Here is a 10,628-nt window from a genome sequence, read left to right on the forward strand (position 1 = left end):
GTGCACCAGCTCCCAGACTGAGAAGCTACTCCAAGCCTGGCAACCTTTTCCTTGCACATAAATTAACTTTTTTTTCCTTATGGCCCAGACCCTGCAGATTAGATTTCCATGATTCCCTTACAGAAGAAGTACACAGGCGTGCAAGAATGCGCCTTCACAGAGCAGTTATAGTTAGTGGTCTGTGACTGATCCAGGCCGCAAGGATAAGTAGCTTGCATGGTTTGGGCTTTAGAGGTAAAGTCAAAGTGGATAGGTCAAAACCTATAATAAGTGAGGTCTGAGTGATGGGAAGGTGCCACATTTTGTGAGTTTCAATTTATCTGCAGTGGCTGGCCTGCAGATACTGATTTCCTGGAACAGTTCCCAGATTTCTTTGTATTAGAAGCTGAATGTACATCCTGGATCGTCTTGTACCCATAGCCAGGGCCTCGGTTTTCCAAGAAAATTAGCCACTGTATTTTCAAATGCTCTTGAAGCAACTGTTACAAGTTTTGAGTCACATGGCCTAGTTTCTGTGCCTGCAGGCATCAACATTTTAGATTTTAAGGCATTTTCTTGTGTTGGTGGAAACCCTCTGAAATGATGTGTTTTTCAGTATCTTGCATTCCTGTAGCTGAATGTCCTGCCTACCTTACTTCACAGCTTTGAAGCTTCTAAATTGCATTTCTGTCTAGAAACCAGAGGGAGAAAGTGTGGGCAATTTCTAAGGCCGCAAGTTTGGGCAAATCCTGGTCCCAGCCATCTCCCAGTCCACCAGCTGCAGAAGTTCAGTTTATTTTGGCAAAAGCAAATCTCGCCCCTAGTTCTTAAGGTTTACAAGACCAAAACGAATGGACCCCTTCCCTACCACACTTGCAGGCTCATAAACATGCTGCCTGCAGTAACAGGGGATCAAACCTTCAAGGAAATCTTTTCAAGTCTTCATGTGCCTGTAAAACAGTGAAAACCCCATGGGTGTGCAAGAGGGTCCTGATTCTCATGTCCAGAGCGTTGGACTAAATGGCTCAGTTTGAGACAAGCAAGCAGCTCCTTACTGTGAATTGGAGCAGCTGGAGGAGTAACTGCTTGAATGCTGTGGATGGGTACAAATGTGTAACATCTCAAGCTTCAGTTTTGCAAAATTTAAGCTTCCTGGCTTGCAAGGTGAAATCTTGGTGATGTCCGGGCAGCCTTTACGCTTTGCAAGGGTTGTACCATGTGTAGGTGAGACTTTCTCAGGGTGAAATCATAGAAGTACATGCAGAGATCAAGTGATTCATGACACTTTTGGTAGCCATGGAGATCTGCTGTAATGTTCTGGGGGTGAAGAGAAGCCTTCCACAAGTGTGGCGAGTACCCGCTGGCTCATGCAGAGGAGCTGTCTGCCTCTCAGGCTTTTCTTGTTCAGATCTACTTAAAAAGGTAGTGAAAAGCCCTCTATGGGTACAGAGCACCATAACTAAATGCATATCCAAATGAAAGGCCTCTTGTTAACAATGCTGAGGACAGATTTGTAGCTGTGTGGCAAAATGTCCTGAACCAAACACCTGTGTCAGTTAACAAAGAACAGAAGGGTTGTGAGTATCAGCAGGATGTCCTAGGTAATCACAGCAAGGTGGAATTTCCTCTCTGAAGTGGGATGATGCCACTAAGATGACTTGTAAAGACAAACTGGGCATCATTAAGGGTGTGTCTGTGGTCAGCACCAAAACACCTCTATGGCATCAGATCTGTTACGGCATCAGAAAGGGAGTAGCCTTTATCTAGGAGATTCAGGGATTCCCATGGCCTTGAGCTAGTCATGAACTAGTGATGTACCCTAGGACAAGTTTTTGGCAGAGCATCAAGTAGGAGCAGGCATGCTAGGCAGGAGAAGGCTCAAGGTACATATGAGTTTTGGACAGGGAAACTCATCGCAGCATGATGCTACCATGTATGCTGCTTAATTTCCTTTGCCTGGTTTGGCAGGGGAACTACACTGCCACAGCCTCCTGGTACATGCATTTTCCTATTTAGCCCTGCAGTTGTTTGCAGGGTAATAAGCAAACTGCAAAAATGCAGTTGATACATTGGAGGGGAGGAATGCCATCCAGAGGGACCTTGACGTGTCTGTAAGGTGGGCTGATGCCAACCTTATGAAGTTTAGCCACAACAAGCGCAAGGTCCTACACCTGGGTCGGAGCAATCTCAGGCACAGCTACAGGTTGGGCAAAGAAGAGATTCAGAGCAGCCCTGCAGAGAAGGACTTGGGGATGTTGGTCGATGAGAAAATGAACATGAGCCAGCAGCGTGTGCTCGCAGCCCAGAAAGCCAACCGTATCCTGGGCTGCATCAAAAGGAGCGTGACCAGCAGGTTGAAGGAGGTGATCCTGCCCCTCTACTCTGCTCTTGTGAGACCTCACCTGGAGTATTGTGTGCAGTTCTGGTGTCCTCAACATAAAAAGGACATGGAACTGCTGGAACAAGTCCAGAGGAGGGCCACGAGGATGATCAGGGGACTGGAGCACCTCCCGTATGAAGACAGGCTGAGGAAGTTGGGGCCGTTCAGCCTGGAGAAGAGAAGGCTGCATGGAGACCTCATAGCAGCCTTCCAGTATCGGAAGGGGGCCTATAGGGATACTGGGGAGGGACTCTTCATTAGGGACTGTAGTGACAGGACAAGGGGTAACGGGTTAAAACTTAAACAGGGGAAGTTTATATTGGATATAAGGAGGAAATTCTTTCCTGTTAGGGTGGTGAGGCACTGGAATGGGCTGCCCAGGGAAGCTGTGAGTGCTCCATCCCTGGCGGTGTTCAAGGCCAGGTTGGACAAAGCCTTGGGTGGGATAGTTTAGTGTGAGGTGTCCCTGCCCATGGCAGAGGGGTTGGAATTGAATGATCTTAAGGTCCTTTCCAACCCTAACTATTCTATGATTCTATGATTCCCCATCCCATGGGGCTTAGGTGGCTTTGCATTGGTATGGAGGTCCTTACTGCATATCATCAGCCAAGACTTGTCCTGGAGATGCATCTTTCTGATGAGTGCAGTTAGGCCACACCAACCAGTACTGCAGATTTTCTCTCCCCAGTCCAGTCCTTTGCAGAAGCCTTGTCAGAAATAAGCATCTCTTTCTGTATATAGTTCACAGGGCTGTTGTGACCATTTCACTCTGAAATAAGTTATTTTAAAAGCCAGGTCAAGTAGTTACATTAGTCACACAAATTTTGAAGAGCTTAACCGGATTTCTGTTCACACTTGGAACTTTTCCATTTATCATACGTTCTCAGGAGTTCCTTTATCGGAACAGATATTATTTCCTTTAATAATTAAACAAGGAATATGTTAGGACAGCAAGCCACCCTTCACAGCCATGTGGAATTCCCTCATTCTCATTTATACGTATTTTTTAATATTTTATTTCTTTCCCTATTCAAAGGGCTAGCCGCAGTCCCAGAAAGATGACCTTAGCTTGCTTGATTTGCAGACATTCACAGACTGTTAAATCTCACTGAATTTTGATTTAGAACATAAAAGACACCTTGAAACCCAGTTGTAGGAGTGTGAACACCATCACATTTGTCTACTTCAAAAGAGATGCATATAGAAAAGATCAAGAGACTTTGAGAAAATGTACTGTTTTCTACAGGAAAGGAAAATTCCCATAAGCAATATATTCTGGGTTTAAAAAATGAGCTTGAAAACATTAATAATAGAAAGTGGTCTTTCTCCTCCCATTCCCTGTTATTAAAGCCCCTAGCTGGGTGCCCAGGAACATCTGCACTGCAGCTCCACTCTCCTCAGTGGCTTTGGCTGAGACTCAGAAAGTGAGAGATGAAGAGACATTGGTCCTTCAGCCCACCCTCTAAGTAGTTTTGGTCCTACAAGTCACTTACAATTTTTCCTAAGTAGTGTTATATGAATCTTCCAATTCTTTAAAAGAATAAAGTCTGGGTTTCCCAAAGCATCTTTCTCTGTCCTTGTCTATGTGGAATAATGGCAAGCAGGCTGTTCTTGTCACAGCTGGTCAGTGAAGTTTGCCAGGGAAAAGTGGTTTAATCAGAAAATGTGAGCTTCTCAGCTCAGGAATCGTTTGTGGCAGCTGGCTGAAAGCAGGCCCTTGTGAAGCCCCAAGTATTTTTCAAGCCGTGTGAGCTTTAGTTCCAGAGGAGAGCATTTGAAGCTTTTGGAAGTACTGAGTGAAAATTGGTGGCATTTGTTACCTTCACTGCTGCTATCAGAAGTGGGTAGGTGATGAAGTTAATGGAAATTGTATCTAGTTCACATAGTTATTGCTGAGATGACAGGCAGTGCACAGATTTTCCAAGGGAATATCCTGCATCTCTGAAAAATACCCATTTTGTGGGAAGTTGCAAAACACAAAATTATCCACAACCTGGAAATTTTTCCAGTTCTCCATGAAGAAGAAAGAAGTCATTAGCATTTCTTCCAAGCATTTGTCAGCAGAAAAAGGAAACACAAGATGTAATCTGTGAGCTGTTACTCACTCTTTGAATAATGGATGCTATTCTTTGCAAAGGCCCCAAGCAATGATGGGCAAGTTTTCTCAGCATCTGTAGGAAGGTGGTATAGCAACAGTTTTTGAAAGAGAAGGGATGAATAAGTCTTCATATCGCTTTTGTGGTTTTTACTTTTGAAAAACTGGATTGAGTTTCCAAACATCCAGTGGGGAAGCATTTGCGATCCCTAGGATATGTCTCCTGCATTGAGGGGAGCGATAGGCAGGTGGCTGGTCTCCCACTGTTGCTAACCATGTGTAAATGTCTGGGGTTTGGGGCTTTATAATGAGGTCTCAGGAGATGGGTTCTGCTATTACTAATTGCTATTACTCATTTGAACAGGAAGATTGGTTTAGACATCTGTGGTAGGGAAATTGCAAAGCACTGCAGAGCTGTATGTGAGGTTAAGGAAAGTGGTGTTGTATGCAGTCCCTTGTGCTCAAGTGAGTTTGGGCACTGATGATCAAAGGTGAAGGCCCTGACTCCAGCAAAGCATTAGTGTGTTCACCTTGTGCTGAAACAAATTCCCATAGCCCCAGACCTTATTTCATGGTACTGGGACCAGGGTGGCTGCAGCTACAGGAACAGGGTTTCCCCAGCCTCCTGAGCACAGCCAGTGCAGTAGGCTTACCTGTCCGCTCCCAGTCACAAGGTAAATCCCTGCATGGTGGTAACTGTCAGTTATTCCATATTCCATGTCAGAAGACATTGCCGGTGTTTGTAAGGACTGCGTAAGCCCTCCACTGTAAGCATCAGGGCAGGCTGAGTTCAGCACTTGCTTTTCTCCCACCATCCTCACTCTTGAACAGATAGGCCTCATGTACAAGTCATGTCTCAGTTGCATTCAGCTAAAAATCAAAATCACCACTGCGTCCACAAAGAATAATGAGGATTAGAGTCTCGTCCAGTGTGCTGGGAGGCTCATTTGCATTCCCTGATCTGTCTATTCCCCATTTTTCCATTTCATGAAAGGACCACCACCCCCCCACACACACCCTCCCCCAATGTCTTTCTGTCCCTAAGACAAGAGAGCTAAAAAGCTTTTGTTGATGGAGGGGAGTAGAAGATCACGTACATCACATCTCCTTTATACATAATTCTTACACATCATACACTCCTGCCACAATTACCGTTTAATTTATGCCTTTCCAGCAAATACACCAGTCATCTCCGTGGTCGCCCTGTTTATCATCTCTGGCTGCGGGAGCCGGTACCGGCCAGGTGCAAGGACAATGGCTGGCTATTCATTTCTCTGCACCAGCTGTTCCCCTCAGCATGCACTGAGTCTGGGTCCTGCTGGTGACAAACCCTGTTATGTCTGCTGCTGCTGCGAGCTTCATTTTATTTTAAGAGCTAATCCAGACTGATCATTCTGAGAACGTGCCTAAGTATAGCGAGGGGTGAGTATATTTTACAGAAAGGCATATTCCGGGCTTCAAATCTGTCATAGAACATCTTATAGGTCTGTGTGAATTTCTTTCCCCAGACTCATGGGAGATGTGGACTGATACAAATAGATAATGCCAGGTAGTGAATCACTGCCCTGCTATTGGCATCTACCATATTCTGTGTTCCAGCATATGGGTCAAATTGTGGCTTAAACCAGCAGCGATACTAGTCATGAGTCCGGTGCCTGACAAAAAATGTGTGGATGCCAAAGAAGAGCCTGCAGTATGTGTCAGCCCTATGAAGACCCTGGAGCCAGCAGGGAGTCTGTCTCCTTGTGACCACAGGACTTGATCTGCCCCAGGCAGCTTAGAGGTCATAGGACAATGCTACTTCTGGCCTTTTTCATCAGGGACCTCTGAATGAAAGAAGAGGAGAAAAGAGGAAAGGAAATGAAAAGAGAGGAGAGTTAAGGAGTTCATAATGAATTGATAGGAAACAAAAGAAGATTTGCATACTAAATGTCACAAGGTTTCTGAAGGACTCAAGGTCCCAGTCATTTGCTTTCAGAGGCATGAAATCCATCGTTTCCCATTTTAAAAGCACATAAGACTATCTGGGATTTCAGGGAATTTCTGGTTCTGTTTTCAAGTTCTGCTGTTCACCACAACATTATCTGCAAGGTTTTGAAAAATTGCTTTGAACAAGAAAAAGGGGGAGCTATAATTTGCAGCTATGTGAAAATAATGCAAAAAACCAAAGAAAAATTAAACTCAAAAAATCTTTTCTTAGCCTTGATGATGTCAGTCACAGATCTCTTCCAAATACTTTTTTAAATTATTTTTTCAACTAATTGTTTTACTTCCAGACCTTTCACATTACTATGAAATGGAGACAAACCCTACTGTTTTACAGCCATGGCAGTTACATTTAACTTAAAACAATGGAGATTTTATTTCCCCTCTTTCTCAGCTCAGTCTATTATATTATCAGTCAAAATTCCCTATCAAGGAATGTACTTCTGCTTCTGAGATTTCTGCTCACTTCCCTCCAGCTGAGAGAAGGAATTTGCCAGTACTTTGACCTTTCTCTCTCTACTAATCTAACTTGAGTTACTAGATGCCAAAGGTAGCTTAGCTATTTCATATTTTTCCAGTTTTATCTGCTGATAGCCTGTCATTCTTTGTATAGACTAGGTTCTGCAGAACAGTACATTCTGTTCTTCCACATGCCAACAAAACAAGATAAATGGGGTGCTGTAAATACAGTAATAAAACCCCCAAATAAGTGAAACTGCAGGCTTTGAGAGAGGTCATTCGGAAACAGATTCAGTTCCAATAGACCTTGTACTAGTGAATCAAAATCGTCTACATAGCCAATTAAACTGACGGTTCATGCTGAGATACAGAGATGGGGACCACTGGCTATTTTTTGTGAATAATTTTCCTTTCAGGAGATCTGCTTTCTCTTCCCAGAAGTTCCACATCTTTATGGTGTGATGTTGAGCAAACCATCCTCTCTCTTTAGTTTAAAATCTCCCATTCAATAATAGAATAAGGACTATGATATGGCTGTCCTTTTCCTTGAAAGCCATGAATGAAATCAAGCCTTACACTGAAAAATGAAAAGCAGTATGCGTTTACAGAAGAGTCTCAGAATGCTACCCTGAAATTATACAAAAGTGCGTACATTGATCAAGGTGTGTTCTAGTCAGATAAAGCTGTCTGAAAAGGCTGTATTCCTAGTTCATGGACAATTAGCTTATTTATTTTTTCCCATTTTCAGTTTTGGCCCAAATCGTATCAAACTCAGAAGTTATTAATATTTCCCACAAATGGAAAGTTCCAAGAGGAAAAAAAGTAAATCAGAAATACCAAAGAATGATGGCTTCCAAAAGAAATCACATTCCTGAGTGAATCTTGCATTATAGACAATGAGTTGCTTCAGGCTGGGGGGTAAGGAGGAAAAGAAAATCAGTCTTGAATGATGCCAGAAGAGAAGTAGACACAGCTTGTGTATTTAAATTACTGTTCCTCTTCTTTTTGTGTTTTAACCCTAACACTTAACCAAAATTCATGGTTCTGTAGTCATTTTCTGTTAGGAAGAGTTGTGATAAGAGAGATGGGTGCTCCACTTGTTTACAAACACTGTACAAAACCTTGCTTCCTTGAACAAGGCAGAAACCAGCAAACTGGAGACATCTTCTCAGAAGAGGGTCCGACATGGCCAGCCGCCAGATCTCAGCGCAAAAAGTTCCCAGGATATATTCCCAGCACTGTCTTCTCTGTGCTTATTCTCACCATAACTTATGCTTGGCTTTACCTCCTCCTTCCTGGGTATGCAGGTCTCTCTGGGCTGCTTGCATGGAGGCACCATCTAGGCAGTGAGTGTTGCACCTTGAAGTCTCCCAAACCTCTGCTGCTAGCACAGTATGAAATTAATGGAGTCTGCCCCAGATAATTTCAGATAAAAGTTGAAAATAAAAGCTCTCAGGGCAATCTGAAAGCTCAAGGAGAAGGGAACACCGATGTACTTTCTTCACCATAACAAAACACCATTAATGTGAGGGCATTTGTTAGTCTGGGCCTGGCTGCTGCTTTGAACATTGAGACTGGTGATTTTCAGGAGCAGACTCCACTAGGTAACAATTCAGTACACTTCTGCCACAATAAATATTTGGGGAGATGTGGACAGGATGGGCATGGGTAAAGGTGATAAGGAACACAAAGGTGGTACATGGATGCCAACAGCATCTTCAGTTGGCACAGCCATTACTGCCACATTCAACCTCCAAGCTATTCCTGTCACAGGCTGAAAGGTCTCTTCTGCTGTAAGAAGTCTCTTTTTCAACTCCCAGAGGAAAAGTAAAATGTGTATCACAGACTCTCGCACCAGGAAACATCATGAAATCAGGGTAAATGATAATAAAAAAAATTGTACAGTAAAATTGTAGCATGCATGTCATTTCTAGCAGCAAAAAGTCTGCTACTGGTCAGGAAGGAGGATCTAGGAAGGAAATGACAGGTCTTTTTCATTCTCTAATTTGCCATCATTCCTTGATTTCTCCCAGTGAGGCTGTGGGCTCTGGGGTAGATCATTAAGGCTCCTTCCCTCTTTTCTGTAGTACAGACTTCTGCAGTACAGAAAAGAGAATCTGGCATTATAACCTGTAGGGCTGCCATGAGCTCTAGCAATTCTAGTGAATCCATAGAGAATTCATGGAGGATAGCCCCAGGCACATGATCAAAAGAGCAGAGAGAGTGAAGGTGGTTTCAGTCTTTGGAAACACTGAGAGTAGCTGAAGTTTCTTGGAAAAGCTGAGCCTTTTTTTCCTAAGCTCCCTCATCTCTAATGACAAGAGTACTTCTGCCAGCTATTGAGTTTAGATTTAGATCGCAGTGTTGTTCACTACTCTGCTACAAAAGTCAGATAGATTTAACATCCAGACCTGTAAATCCTTTGCAGTGAAAGAGGGAAAAAAAATGAAGTTACAGAATGAAGACGAGTTAATGGCAGTGTACACATGAATGGCCCATAGGGTTTTCTCATTAACTGCTGCACTGATTTATATTGTCATCACAATATTTTTGTATTATATTTCATTATATTTAAAGAATATTGTTACAATTAGATTGAAATTGTCTTCATGGGAGGCATTGCCCCCACTGAAGAATGAGCATGATATTCCTGGGCAACCTGTAATGCAATTTGCCACCTACAGCTGCCAGCTCATGTCCACTGGATCTTTATCACCACGCACAGGGCCAGCCTAGAATCTGGAGAATGGTTAACAAAGTGACTTCAAAACACCCATATCTGCACTGAGCCTTCAGGTAAAAGACAAACAACCACCATTGTGTGGGACTGAGGAAGGGAAAACCCAGGCACCTCCCTCCCTGGTTCAGGAGGAGTTGAAAGCAGCCGCTTCTGCTGGGGTTCATGGTCACACTGACGAGAGCAGCCTGAAGATGGCCTGCCTGGCAGGATGTGCGCATGCATTGCAACGAATCACACTCTGTGCATCAGACTGCAGAAACAAAGACCAATTAATCATCATTTCACCTTGCCAAGTAACTAAATGCTACTACCCTCGTCTTACATACAGGAAAAATGAGTCATCGGGTTGTCACAAAAAGAGCTGGGACAATGACAGGACCGACCAGGAAACAGGTATCCAGACTCTACAGTGCACTGGCTTTCATCATACTCAGGCAACAAAACTGATCTCCTGCAGAGTCAGACATCAGCTAGCTGCTCTGGAACAGGGCAAGGTAGCAGCCAATCTGTCCTGATATCCTGTGGGCTGTCTGGGGCAGCCAGACCTGGTTCTTTGCCAGGAGAACGTTGTGCTTCCTAACTTTTGGCTTCTTGTAACTTCTTCTTTGCTTGGTGAAAGAAACTTGGGGCTCAAGGAGCCCCAGGCAGTAGTTCTAGGGGCTTCTGGTCAGGTCCGTAGTAGCAAAACAGGAGGCACAAAAAATAACAGTGACAAGCTTTGAAGACCAACTAGTGTTTCATTTACATTTAATTTTCAACATTTCGTATGTGTGCATACAAACACAGGTGCTTTTCATTTAACAATAAAAAAAACAGCAGTCTGGACTTGCCTAAAACTTGGAGACATCACAGTAGATGCTTCACAGGTCCCATAGCTGATTCTGTCCTTTTCAAAGACATACCAATATAAACTACTTGCTCCTGTTGTTATAACTCAGTTCATCTTACTTATTCACTGCTTGTGGGCCCAGGAGACTGCCTGTCTTAAA

The sequence above is a fragment of the Lathamus discolor genome, chromosome 5 (genome assembly GCF_037157495.1).
Source record: "Lathamus discolor isolate bLatDis1 chromosome 5, bLatDis1.hap1, whole genome shotgun sequence".
NCBI lineage: Eukaryota > Metazoa > Chordata > Aves > Psittaciformes > Psittacidae > Lathamus > Lathamus discolor.